Source organism: Synchiropus splendidus, chromosome 14, assembly GCF_027744825.2.
Source record: "Synchiropus splendidus isolate RoL2022-P1 chromosome 14, RoL_Sspl_1.0, whole genome shotgun sequence".
NCBI classification, from domain to species: Eukaryota; Metazoa; Chordata; class Actinopteri; order Syngnathiformes; family Callionymidae; genus Synchiropus; species Synchiropus splendidus.
Window position 1 is genome coordinate 8,613,582 of NC_071347.1, and position 13,100 is coordinate 8,626,681.

Here is a 13,100-nt window from a genome sequence, read left to right on the forward strand (position 1 = left end):
GATCGAGCTTGATGGAGCGTGCCTTTTCCCTGTTTAAATATGAGAAAAAAAGTTCATTATAAGACTATGTATACTGCATTTAGTTGGGATGCAGGTGCTGTTTTTGTTTTTTTCAAAACAAGATGGCAATTTAGACAGAGAATATCACACATTGAAAAAATTGAGGCAGCTGTGGTCATGAATAAAAAAAAAATCCTTGACGGAAGATTCAAAAGGAAATAAATACCGAGATATGAACACGGAAATGCTGTCTAGCGTCTGGGGATGATACTTGAGTCTTCCGTACCACGACACAGAACCAGGTTTTGAGTTTGACATGCCCAAACAAAGTCTTTCTAAAGAGAAAAATACACCTAATACTACATATAACGCGATGTGATGCCGAGATACTATTCGCCCAGTCTACAGAAAATGTGTGCAACACCTGATCACGCATGAAACAAAAATGGTATTTAAGGCTCTTTCATCACTCGGCGGCCTAGCTTCATTCTTTAGCAGCACAAAAAGGAACCATCAAATAAAAAGAGTAAACATTCATTTCCTTGGGCAAAGCTCGGCAGCAAGGCAGGACTGATGCCTTCATTGTGTGAAACTAAGATGGATGTGTTACCAGCAACACACACTTTATACACTTCCCCCCTTAGTTCTTTCTGTTACCTCGATTTGACAAAAGTGCACCTAGAAAATTGAGTCAAATGTGCATGACAATTGCGATAATTTTGTTAAAAGTCAGCGGCGATGTCAGCCAGTTTTTGATCCAGACTGGTTGTTCTTATTAAATATTCATTTGGACGAGTAAGAATTCAAATCTGTTTCACTTGAAGTCCCTGCAACTACAATCAGGGAGTTTGTCGGGGGGGTTCCTATTCATTGGCAGAGCATTTGGAATCACTTAAAAGTGCTCAAGAATTCTTTCTACTTGGTAATCATGCAGTGTGATTTGCTCTCTCAATGTCCTTTTCATCAGATTTGAAATTGGAATTCTTTTTTTCTCATTTATGGAGCACCAAATATCTGATTGTGCGCTTGAAGGAGCTTTCCTCCGCAGGATTCAAAGGTGTCGAGTGGAAGGAGATTGCATGGATCTTTAAGGTCACATTCCATCAATTGCAGTTCTATTCTGATGCACCGACCGTCACTCGCAGATGGAAACTTTACACACAATGCCCACTCACAATCGCACCAATGTCCTCCCACAGAATCACAAAGTAAAGAAGTCGGGGAAAAGCACAACTTTTAACTTGATCACACAACTTCATGGCAAAAGCATGTATGTGCCATGTCTGACGCCAAAGGCTGTTGAGGTCGCAGAGCTAAAGGCTGCCATGAGATTTCATTTCAAACCTATATTTACAGTACATAGTTGACTTAAAACTAGATGCAGTACTGAATGAATGCGTGGCAAAATCAAAACACTCTCATTATTACCATTTAAGAGATTTGTCTAGAAACTCTCCTAAACTAAAATGAAAAGATGCGGTCGAAGCTAGAACCTGTACGCAAACCTCGATATTTTCAAGCCATACTGTCATCGCAACTATTTAAATTAAAATCAGACACAAACAACATTTTTGACTTTTTTTAATAAATTTTTTCTACATACATAGATGATCACTATGATTTTATGATGGTAAAATTGTGAGATGACACTTGGACCATATTTTCCAAGCTATATTTATAGGAACGAAGGTATGTTCTTCCATGTTAACTGGTGACCACACTGGGTCTGTTTACCCTTTCACTGCACTACCTGGAGACCAGTCATAAAACAGAATGACCCAAAGTTCATTATTTTCATCAAGCTATCTTCAGTTTTATTGCTGAAATCTTCAGCAGTCAACCACGACTGCAGATGCCTTTCGGTGAAAAATAGGTCCCACTCCAAAATGGGTGGCACAATGCCGAACAGAACATTTATGGGAAGCTGTTGTGTGGACAGAATAATGTGATTAAACCTGGTGTTCTTCGAACTATTGTATAGTTTTAAGCCAAGCAACACAATTCACAAAAGCAGAGGAACAATGCCTTCATGTGAGGTTGAAAGGAGGTGATGCTTGCTCAGCTTCATCTGAAATGCAACCGCAGGTCAAAAGCCTAACAAGATGACCCAAACACATAAATCAGGAAGTGATAGGGGGTGAATGAAGGAATTCTGGGAAGACAGACGGACCAGGGGGACAGTTTACCCTGTTTCCCAAAGAGATGTTCTGGCATGTCTGTGATCACAGAGAGCCTTCCAGCATTAAGTGTCTATGAATAGCCACAAGAGGACGGAACAACAAGCCTGCTGGACCAGAGCGGAGCAAGTGGTTCTGGCAGGGTCGGCCCATTGTTTGGGGAGGCGATCTGGAGGCAAAGCAGTCCAGGTCCTGCGCGGGCCACGTGCTCTTTACTGCCTGCATGAATTATTACATTTCATTCTGTATCTTTCATCATGGTTCATTACCAACAGACAATTACGCCTCAAGAGAAGGACCATGCTCTCAGGTCCCCCAGATGCCCCAGTGAGAGAGAGAGAGAGAAAGTAGGAGAAGGAGAGAATCCCTGCACTTGCCACTGAAAGGAGGATGGACAAAAACACATTGTCCCTGGATTTAAAAAGACGGCTTATGGCTGCTATGAAGAGAGAGAAAAGAAGAATGAATTTGCCCGCTGATGCTCGCTCAATGAGATGTACGGCGGACGAGCCACAGAAAAAGGCGGGAATTGAAAGGGCCAGAATATGCGGCAAATGACATTGGAGTGTGTTTTGAAATTAGCCGACAGCTGCACAATAGGACACCAAAACAGACTGCAATCTGCTCGGAGATAGATGAAAAGACACAGACGTGAAAAGGAGTGCAACCAAATACATACAGCTATACTGTCCATTCACTGGTGCGCTTGATAAAAAGACAGCCGTGAAATCAGAGTTGAAAGGTGAGATGTGATCTGATTAACGAAGCGGACAAAGACTACCAAAAATAATTTGTAGAACAATTTAGTGTTCTTGTTGCATACAAAGTCACAGAAAAAAGCAAGAAAAAACACTAACACGACATTGTTGACTGTAAATTTAAATTGGGGCCAGTGACACAGACACAAGAAGTCCGCATAGTGATATTTATCCATGTAACTACTCCCCCTAACCTGGATTAAAAGAATGCAGAGATGAACGTTCATCCCAACGCTGCATATCCCAGGCGCTTTGTTAGATGTGTCTGTTAAGGTGAGTGTGCGTGTCCTTGCCATATGTGGGTGGATGTGCAAGCAGAGGTGAGTATCTGAACGCGCTCCTCTTGTCACTCGCTGTATAACACAGACATTTTCCATTCTGTCAGTGCGAGCGGTGAAAAGCACACTGGCTCCTTCTAAACTCAGCCGCCACTTCATTAAATGACTTCAGACTCTTGGCAGAGTCAGTGGGAAAAGTCTATATTAACTGTGTGTGAGATCAACAGGGTGACCAACAAAGGCTATAGTTGTTCCTCCACCCTGGGCGCTGCTTAGGGGAATTCTGGAGCGCATTGGGGTACCCCTCTGCCGGGCCATACGCCCCAACCTTGTCTCTAAAGTGCCCACCTTATTCGTATCCTCTGTCTGACCTTTAGTTATGCAGGACCGTGAGGAAAGTGGATCAGTCATTATTGTGAATACTGGACCTGTAGTTTATTTACTGTTGACAGCTCAATTACGTGAACATGTCACGTTACATTAAATTATTCCCGTAGTACAAAGAAGGACTGCTGAGCAAAAGTATGTCAGGGAGTCACGACACACACACACAAAACAAATAAATAAACAAATACATACATTTAAAAATATATATTATATATATATAATATTTTTCAGTATTGTACATTTCCTATATATATATATATATATATAAAAGTCACGTCCGTCATTGTAAAAATCCCATAATGCATTACAACAGTTCAATTTCCACTGAGTGCATTTGCATTGCATTCCGCAGCAGCTCACTTCTGTAATGGAACGATTTCACCAGTGGATGGCAGTATTACTCAGCAATACCTTCTGTGAGTTCTCACGAAAGGTGGTTGTGCTGTTCATGCACGTTTGTCAAAACAGCTTCCAACCGACCTCTGTGTTGGTCATTCTGGTATTGATAAGTACCTTATCTTATGAGTTTGTTTTATAACGGAAGGATTCTTTATTCAGCTCTTATTTCTTCATGTTGAAGTGTGTAAAGCTTTGCATATGAGCTGCTGACGGATGTGATGAGCCCTTGCCTCATCCAGTATATTTCAGTAGAACAGCCTGTGTTCTAAAAAATATTACAACTGCGAAAGAATTTCAGACGCAAGGTGGAACATCTACAACTGCAGCATGTAGTACACTTTCATCATCTGTAAGAAAATAGACAATGAGTGAGAAGAGACCACAAAACTGGAGGGCATGAAGTCAAAAGCTAATGAGGAATTTTACTTGAGCAAAGACGTTGCAGCGGACCTAGTTGACCTTTACTCACTCTGGCAGATTTATTTGTTCTAATTAAGCAAGTTTAGGCCACAAGACTTTACAAATGGAGTAATTTGTCCAAGTGACAGGCCAGAAGAGGAAGGACCAATTACTCACAGGAAGAAGAACAGCTCTTTTGATATCGGGAACTGAAGTAACTGCAGATGGGAGGTTGAAATCCCCCATGTACATATACACGTTCTCACCCTTCTTGATAGTATGAACTCACATTAAACACACTATAGCACACATTCAAAGATGTTAGGAAAAGCCACATTAATATGTGGCTATACTGTGTAACCTGGATGATCCAAGCCACATGGCTTTGGCACTGGCATCCCGAGTAACCAAACCTGAGTACCTACTCATGAACAGATATGAACATTTTGAAAGGTGAAAATAATTGCAACCAAGCTGGTTGGTTTCCTCTTCAAGATGAAAAAAACAAACTAAAGTATTATGACCCTATAGAAATATATGAACCCAGTGATCATAACGGCAATCATTTTAGAACATTGCACACATTTCACTTTTTAAATTGTATTATAAAGGAGCCTGACATTTTCAGCGCAGAGACCTTTCACACATAGAAACTGGCACCCGCTCCATTTTACTTGAGCTCATACAAAAAGAGACTCTTGACTACAAAATGAAGCAATAACATTGGGCGACAATATACCTCAGTTCCACTCACAGTGCGGTTTCAATCTAAAAAATATTTTGAGTTGCCAAATGCTACTTCCTTCTTCACGTAAGTGAATAGGCTTCTCTGTCTGTAATTGCCCCTGTTACTTGCCTACTTGTCTACTTATCAGCGCTGGTTTCCACTTTTCTGTGCCTTTTACTCCACATTCCCACGTAATCCACAGCCATCCTCTCCTAACACGCTCCTGATTGTTTTCCCTCCCAGTATAAACTTCCAAGCGAAGCTCGGACTTCAGGGGTCACCAGGGTCTGCACGAGGTCACCTAGCTTGACTTCAAAAGAGGACAAAGGCCTGATGTGGGGAGCATTGTATACCTCACAAATTCCTGTCTTCTGAAGGTGTTCAATTTTTCTTTGGTTCTGAAAACTATGGACAAACTATGGACAAACATTGAAGATGCTTGTCTTGCAAGCACAAGAACCTCAGAAATGTGTAAAGAAAGGTAAACACCTCCTTATCAATGAGATCCATTACTAAACTACTGTGGTGATTTCAAAAGGAGATTGGAAACATGCATATGTTCTTGACCTTTGAGATGTTGCGCTTGCTGTAAAAAGGGTTTAAAGGTTTCCCACACACATCAGACAACCATGTAACATCAAAAACATGCTCATTAAGAAGTGTTCCTCTCATTCACTCTTTTCTTTTTGAGTCATTTTTTTTTTTGCATTTTAACCGACTTTCTGTTTCCAGCTCATTTTACATCCTGATATATCTCTGCTCTTACAAAATGATGTTGTGATTTCAACATTGTGCATGCCTGGGAAAGCAGTGATGATATCTGGACACACTGCACAACTTCATCCATTCCATGAACAAGGTTCTACGAGTCACAACCCTGATAGAGTGAAGAACAAGATTGAACCAAGGCTGCAAAGTATACTGACAGTCAACTAGGCAATTCATGTCAGAGCAATGTAGGCAGCCTCTTTGAGTTCATATGGACTTTAAGTGTATTTGACAACGTCTCAGAGGTCCATCTACTCCCACCCGTGATTTCACATATAGTTTATGGATCCAACAGGGCAAAGGGTCAGGACCAACTCAGGCCCCAGATAAATACATATGGGCTGTGGAAGCGACAGGGACGCAGAGGCCCGATATCATATTACAAAATTGAGTTGAGAACATTTCTTATTAACATTTGATAAGAAAACAAAAAGCATAGTGTTACTAAATAACCTTATATTTACGTGGCTCTTCTGACCTCTAGTGGTACTTATTTGCTACTACAACAATTTACATCCAGTCTGCCTGCGGTCGACCTTTATTTTTAAACTAAAGAGCCATAGAAGTTGTGACATGCTCAGCTCACTACAAGACCCAAAGTTAAATATTCAGTTAAAATAAATAACGATAAACATTTTACAGTCTAGATTATATTTACAACAACTTCTACACTACAAACAAACTACAACTACAAACAAACGAGTTTTACGGTCGGTTATCAAAGTATTTTACGAGATTAAAATGCTTCTGTTCACATAACATAAATAAAGAAAATCCGACAATACAACTAAATAAAAAAATTAAACTATACTGGAGTGGCACATTTTACCTTCAATTAATACAAGACTGAATTACATCTTAAATAACTATTCATACTTAGAAGCTACCAAGTAAATACTTGATACACAATACAACACAATATCACACAATATCTAATGTCACTTATCATAAAAAAACTGCGGTTCATTTCCAAAATTTTGACAATAACGACTGTCGCCAATAGATGTCAGTGTTTGACTTTGAAAGAAGATAATGTTTTATAGCAAGTCGTTCGCAGAATTATGACAACCCAATGGTCATAATCCACAACCAAAGTGCCCAGAGGTGTTTTCACTACGTGAGGAAATAAAAAATCAGTAGCAATTATCACAGGAAGTACAATAAAGTTGTTGGAATTATGACCAGGAATATATTCCAACAAATAGTGGTAGAAATATATACAAAAAAAAGCAATAAATCAGTTTGACTGCATGATTTAAGATTACAAAAGAAAGAGAGAAAAACGCTTTTTTTTTTTTTTTTTTTACTTTGCTCAGATATATATATATCTATATATCTTGCCATTCTTCTGCAACAGAGAGTGAAGCTGTGTTTCTTCTTCTCTCTCTATATAGAGAGAAATGTTGTTTTCATTATTGCTTCTTTCCTCAGTGCCTTTAACTGCCGGTTGTTTACAAAGTTTACAAAGTTCCTGCTGCAGTGGGAATTACTCTGGGGCCAAATAAGTTTCGCATCATTAGGTTTTTAATGAAAGGTGTAATGGTACATACGCACAGAATTGAAACAATTAGGCAACAGAAGCCTTTTGCTCTCACGACCCTGATCACATTCCAGGGAAATCTCGATACTTAGCAACAACAATTTAACAGCTACGTTCCTTTAACTGCGCAGCGCGTCGACATATGGACTCAAAATCCACACTGGGTTGATTGAATCATTCATATGAAAGAAATGACGACATCAGCAGGTTTGACATCAAGCTAGAGATCTGCATACATGAGTTAGGGGGCAGCAACAGTAGTGGTGAGTTTTAAGCATCTGTTTCTCATTAGTTATCCCTGGCTAAGAGACACTATTCCAGTGGAAGAAGCACATAGAGAACACTTTCAGAACAAGGTCAGTGGAGCTCTTAAAACTAACGCACCATTCCATGAAACAGCATTTGTCCATCACTGGTTTGACATGGAAAAAAAAACGTCTTCAAACTCTAGAATAATAGACCCACATCAATGACTGCATAAGTCATAAAGCAACCACATACCTCCATAAAGACGGAGCAAAGAGCGCTTTATTTTGCTCTCTGCCTTCAGAACAGCGTCAGCTCAACCAAACAAACCACAGCACACAACATTAATCCAGTTTAACTGCTCATCCTTAACGCATTTATTATTTATGAAGAGTTCAGTTTCAAAGACTGAAAACACCTTACATAACAAAGAGCAACTCATGAATCTGAACACATACGACAGACCAAAACAGGAAGATGTTAAGGAAAGAAAATAGTGCAACCAGAACTCAGGGTGAATAATTGAACTAAGTATGTAATTTGTATGCAGAAATGTGTTTGCGTGTGTGAGTCCAGGCTGCATACACTTGAGCAGAGATTCCAAGAGTATAAACGTTGAACAGGTTTGTTCTATTTTTTTTTTTTCACTCCACTGATTTGAACAGAACTACCAGTGGGTCTTATGACGTTAGCATGTTTGAGTGGAAAAGGAAGTGAAAGTAAACAATCCACAACCAACTCAGCTTGTGAGTTTAATAAATCAGTTCCATGGCCTGCTGTCAAGCATGATGAAGCAGCAAGATCCTCAACCTAAAGACTTGCAGGCGTTGCTTGTATAAAGCAAATGCCATTACTCTTTCTCGCAGCCTAGCGAGGTAAAAACATGCCTCTCCACATTGGGTGACCTCATATGTCAACCATTTGTAGCAAGAGCAATTGGATGCACGCTTCATACGCACTTGAGATCTCAGGGTTCAATTTCTGCCAAAACAACAAGAGCAGATTCTGTTTCTCAACCACCGACAGGAAGCTCTTTTCCTCGCCCCCTCCTTTCCTCAACCCCTCCTACTTCTGAGGAGGGGGTGCTGCGAGTACACAGATGTTTGACGTCTGCACCCACATCCGTTTTAGGTGAAGACTCCTGTAGCCTTAGCAGGTTACTGGAACTGATACAAAAGACAAATATGACTTACTAAACTTTCAGGAAAAAAAAAACATCAGTACCTGAATTCATGACAAGGTGTAGACAGGCACAACCATAGAGTGATTCCCAAAAATGTCAGACACAAACATTCTTTTTCAAGGTCCTCTGCACAATAATGAGCTCTTAAAGTACAACTGAACACTTCTGCATGATCGCTCCCTGCTGCCAGGGTCTAACTGTTGAGTCGATGGACTGTCACATTTTCTTGGCTCACAGGACGGGCCATTCTTTACCACCACTCTAAGGCATTCAATAACGGTTCCCTTGTCTCTGATGTTCTAAACTGTTTGTAATTTACTTAATGATTTATCCAGCATTAGTTCAAACTTAAGTGAAGACAATTCAAGGCAACAGGAAGAATAATAATAAAAAGGCTCAGGAATGAGTTTGACAGAAATGTTCTGCATGAGCCACCACGCACGTGATATCAAATGATGAAAACAAAACTGATGAATTGGGACGAAAAACAATTTAATATAATTTTGTTTCAATAAGCTCTTTTGAAAAACTTGTTTGAAAGTAGGTTTTATGCTCAGCATTGTGAGTCTAATCGGGTCAAGGTGACTATTGGCAACAGGTTTGCCCTGACAAAGTAGAAAGGGAAAACAATTTGCAAGCAATACTTCCCATTTAAGTAGTTTCAGACTTGATGTCTGCTTTATTACAACACAAAGCCAACTCGAATGACAAGAAATGGGAGCAAGGATTTGTGCAGTGATGTCACAGAGCTGCACAACTTTCAAGCACACATCAAGCATACACCTGTCAGAGAATGAATACCGACAAGCTATAATTCAGAGGTCTAAAACTCATGGCACGGAGGCTGTTTACGGCCCTCAGGATGCAGTTTTGCGGCCTGCCACTGGGTGCCAGATTTTAGTCTGCATGAGATGTGTAGAAATGAGTAAGTGGATTGGATATGGACGACATTTAGGACTTATCCTGGAAGCAACTTTATTACAGTGCAACCATGCAAGGATAAAAAAGATCATTCAAAAAGAAGACCACACCAGATATTTGTGGTATTACTTTTATAGATCTTCAAGAGGCACACATTAGCATTAAGTGGAGAACAATGATTCTTTATATGCAAATAAATAACGTCAGGTGGAGCAAAATGAACAATGACAAGCAACTGAGTTTGAGACCCCTGCCATAAGAATTTGTCTGATAAAAAACAACTATACTATCAACTATACACACCCTCATGTATAGCACTTGTTCTAATACAATTACTATGGCAAATAAATCTGATGGCCCCACTATTTGGCCGACAGCTCAGTAATCCCGACGTCAATATAGCCCTACACACACACACACACGCACGCACAAGTCAATATAATAGAATACAGAACACATTGCCTGATGCACAGTAGTTTATTGCCAAACCTTTCCCTGCTTCCTGTAGACTGGCATCCATGCCAGAAGGAAACAAAGGAGGGGGCAAAGGAAGAGTGAACTAATCCACAGAGAAAGGTCCTCAGATTTTCATTAATTTTTGGCCTTAAAATCAACATTATATAACCGCCATCAATGTAAATAAACATACTATATTGAGAATAGGGAAATTGAATGCTTACCAAACAGTTTCAAAAACAAAGTTTGGACTACATTTGGAAGTAATGGGTATTCATTTGATGACTGTGCAACTATACTGGCGTGCCATAATATCTTTAGAGCACCTTACATGATGAGGTCAAAATATTCTTGACAGTCTTACATTTAAAATACAAGAACAGGATTATAAAATATATATTGCAGTTATTGAGATTGGAGCCACTTTGTAGCTCAAATCATGTGTTGTTATTTTCTTGCCAAGAAGTCCCAGAGCTTTCTTAATAAAGTTCAGAAGTTTATGTGAGACAGAGGCACAACTAATACGATTCATTAAAGTGTCTGACAGTTCAGCTGTGCGAGGGATGGCCACAGTTATGACACGAGCAGAGGAGCTGCTATAAACTGTCTCTGCTCACGGAAATAGTGTTGAAAATACACTTGGAAATGAAAAATGACAATCAACAGAACAGTGAAACTCAAGAAGCACACCAGTTTCAACAAAAACACCACTTACTTCTGGGCAACTGTCATGAGTTCGTCCGGAAAATTGTCTTGGACTTCACAACATTTGGACAGGCTACAAACGACTACGCTGGTATTGCAATCTTGCTTACGTCGATGTTGTAATGTTACGTCTGTTTGTAAACAACAATGGCGCAGCGGTTCTTCTTCTACGCTACTTGACAGCTGTTTTGCACCGCGACTACTACGAGTCATGAGAGCGAGCAAACACACACGAATGCGCGGACACACTGCACACCACGAAAATGAGACACAACTCACCTATATCACGCATTTTGCTTTACCTTCGGCCACGCGCTTTAGTTTACGTCGTAGACGGAGAAACTGAGAGGAGTAGAACAACGTGTAATGTTGTTTACAAAGTTTCATCGTGGATTCCCATTGGTCTGTGTCGAACTTAGTCGACGCCCTAAACTCTGGTCAGTGGGCCGCGTCTCCTCTCACACACACACTCTCGCGCCTCTTCCTCATTCGCTGCTCTTCAAGACTATGAATGAGAAAGTCGACGAGAACTACTGCAACGCAAATAGACACCTTTTACCTCAAAGGTCTGCTTAAAAAAATGATGTTCCAAAACTATTTGTATATAATAGTATCATTAGTATTATCTGTAATTGTATAATATATTGAAAATCAATGTCAAGAATGGGAAGTCCTCGCGTATATTAAGTGTGCTTACACTTTAGCATATTGACATTAAATCAAATTAAACATGTTAAGGCACTGAATATCAAAGAATGTGGATAAATATGTATCCTTCCTCAAACAAATTGAAGATTATCAAATTTACTTTTTGTCCATTTCAGGCCAACTTAGATTGTGCGTGGACTAGTGGCAACGCTTGCTTTGTCTCCGTTTGGTCGATGTAGAGCACATTCTGACCAGTTACGTGTGACTTTTACAAAAAAAAAAAAAAAAAAAAAAAAAAAAGAGAAGAAAGAAAGTGGTGTTCTTCAAAAGTGGTCGCTGCCAAATAGTGAAGGCCATCCACGTCATAGCTCCGTTGTCCTTTCAAAACTTCTTAATTTCTTTACCTACATATCTTGCATGTGTCCCCGGGCAAAAAGTGGGCCCTTCCTAAACTGCTGCCTAAAACTGTGTTCCAGTGACCTTGACAGTGGGGTTTCCAAGCAGGGAAAGCCATCACAGCTGAGTTCAGAACGCTCCATTTATCAAGGCCGTGAAAAGAAGATGGGGACGTTCACAAATGCTAAGTCCGAATAGAAGCACGTTTAAGACAAGAAAACCCACAGGATGAAGAGGAAATAAAATTGGGGTTTGTTTACTTTGGAGTATTTCATTTATTCCAAAGTACTAAATGTCCTGTTCATGTTCGGGGCAACCCTCCTTGGGAGCTCCAACATCATGCGACATCACTGGGGCGGCGCTTTGAATTCGCCAATTCCATGAACAACTGATACGCAGCATATCTTCTGTAGATGCGATCACGATATATCTTTCTGCCCCAGTCAGATTAAGCCATTGGCACCACAATGGTGGACCTTCAACAAGTGAGACCTAGTGATGGGCTGTTGAAGCTTTGTGAAACAGCGTCATCATTGTCAGATGCCACTAGGTTGCACTATCTGCTCATCTTTGGCTTTGAACCAGCGACAGAGGTGAGACAAAATCTGTCTATCAACAACCCTTTTTCCACTGACTAAAACTGTGTTCCTGTGACACATTATTGTGGAGGAATAGAAAACAAGACTGGGATGTTTTGCAAGAAAGAAACTTGTTTACTACCCAAGACGAAACATTCATTCATTCAGTTCAGCTGTCCTGCGCTTATGCCGGCCGATCTTCTACTGTAGGCACCGTCATGAATAATCATGCTGCACTCCTGTGGCTTCAAAACAAAACTGCATACTTGAGTAGCAATAATGCTAAGAAGGCTGAGAAACATGGCTGACCATGAAAGCCATACAAGTTGACTTTAACTCTGACATAGCCACTCAACACTCTAGAACATTCGATATTATTATCCAAACGTCCGTCCGTCTCCGCCCTTATGAAGAGGCTCTGTAAAAACACGAGCACACAATATGCATGCCCGAAAACTACTCATTGCGCATCGTAGCAGTCATAAAAAAGGAACTACCCCTTAGATGTTTTGTAGAAAGTTAACTTTATTGCCT

General features: G+C 40.2%; 1 protein-coding gene across 2 annotated transcripts in view; it reads right to left on the bottom strand.

The window, feature by feature from the left end:
- ccnd2a (cyclin D2, a) overlaps nucleotides 1-11,380 on the bottom strand; it is a 123,938-nt gene extending 112,558 nt beyond the window's left edge. Inside the window, exon 1 of one of the 2 annotated variants that reach the window (XM_053884807.1) lies at nucleotides 11,224-11,380. The gene's annotated coding sequence lies outside the window, so the exon portion shown is untranslated. Of the gene's footprint in view, nucleotides 1-10,954; nucleotides 11,086-11,223 lie in introns of those variants that run through there. The other variant, XM_053884806.1, reaches the window with a different exon arrangement.
- Between the last annotated feature and the right edge of the window lie 1,720 nt (nucleotides 11,381-13,100).